We start from the raw sequence: 1,889 nt of genomic DNA, 5'->3' as shown, positions 1-1,889 counted from the left end.
GCCGTAATGACTTTCTTCCTCGACATCTCGAAAAACTTACAGGGACATCAATACTTTGTTACAAAAGAATTTTTTCAAAAATTCACCAAAAAAATTAGAAGTAAATGCATCAATTTCTAAAAAATCCAGAGAGAGACAAGAAATCCTAGGAACGGGCTACCAGATTAGGGAAAAATAGAATAGTATGTAGTACCCCTACTATGTTAACCTAATCACAACTATGAATACAGAGACAAAGACCAAAAATATGAGAAAATGTGTGAGAAGAAACAATAAAACTGAGGGAGAAAATGAAGAAAAGGAAAAAAATTTTTTAGAGAGTAAAAGGTCCACACATAAAACATGCATGAATTAAAGAAAACGAGTGACAAAAGTGTAAAATTTACTTGATTCAGATTATTGAAATGTGTGCTTAGAAATGGCCACAAAAAGCAAGCTTTCTGTTAATAGGGCATAAGCGAAGGAGAAGAAGAAGGAAGCTTCAGTAGAAACTCTTTGGAAAGAAAGAAAATTTTAGAAAAATGAAAAAAAATTAAAATAAAGTTATTAAATTAAAAATTAATGCGCTAAATGATGGAGAGAGAAGTTGTAATTGTAAAACTGACGTTCATAAACCGAGAGAAATTACGACTGCACAAAGAAAATTAAAAAGTTTTTTGAAGATCTTTGGAGCTTCAAAAATAAAAAATTTGTTTAGGCTTGATCTCTTAAACTCGAACGCTCGTGACAAAATCTTTCTGTTTTATTTATCTCCCTAATACACAATTAAAACGGTTATTTTTTCATTCTTTCTATATTTTATTTATCCATCAACTTCACACTTTCCATTTTTTAATTTTTAGGAGTGCGTATTCTCCTCATGGAACTTGAACATCGTACGATTTTTTTTATTTTTCAAATTTAAATCAATCCAATTCGATCTATAATTTAATCTAAAACTTTTTAAATCGACGGAAACTGTGTCGATTTTATTGAATTAAATATCGACGGCAACGTTGTCGATTTTAGTAAGAAGTTAAAATTTTCAAACTCATATTATAGACAGAAACACTGTCGATTTTATTAAATTATTATCGACGGCTTGGCAAGCCGTCAATTTTATTAGAATTTTGAAAAATCAACAAGTTTAATAGCGACCACCTCCGCCGTCCATTTTGCCGTCAAATTTTAATATTATCGACGGCTTAGCCGTCGATTTGACCGTCGATTTTATTGACGTTTTTTGTAGTGTAATAAAATCGACATATTTACCGTCGATTTATTAATTTAGATTCTGACAAATTTTTTGTGTATATTTTTTTTTGTCTATTTTAAATTAGCATCTCTGATTTTTTGATCTCATAAGCTCTATCACCTGCTAAAGGTACGAACAATAGCACTTGCACATAATTCGTTTTACATGATTAACATAACAATCATTGTTATTTTCATTTATCCCATTGTTTTTCTATGTATTTTTATCTCATTAATCACCCCTTTTATCGCCTAACACGGATTATGTGACTGTGAGAGTCAAGTTTTGCGTGTAAAAAGCTATATCATGATCGGAAATCAATCAAATCATGTAAGGGGTATCACATACGTGTAAACTAGCATAGTACGACTGTCATATCATTTTTGAGAGAACGAAATCATGAATGTACCCGAAAAATAATAAAATAAAATAACGTAAGATGGTGGAATGCAAAGATCAAAACACCCCCTGGTAGGAAACTACAGATATCTCTTTCCATTTCCATATTGGCTAGTGTCTTGCCACATGCCACCTTTCCGATCTCACAAGTGTTACCCTCTACTCCCTTCATGCAGACCTTCCTCCTCTTCTATCTCTTAAATAATTATTTTGTTTCTAGTTTTAATCCTATATATATATAATATAATCTATTTTT

The sequence above is a fragment of the Arachis ipaensis genome, chromosome B05, assembly GCF_000816755.2.
Source record: "Arachis ipaensis cultivar K30076 chromosome B05, Araip1.1, whole genome shotgun sequence".
Classification (NCBI taxonomy): domain Eukaryota; kingdom Viridiplantae; phylum Streptophyta; class Magnoliopsida; order Fabales; family Fabaceae; genus Arachis; species Arachis ipaensis.
The sequence above is the reverse complement of the archived record's forward strand: the minus strand, read 5'-3'. Positions refer to the sequence as shown.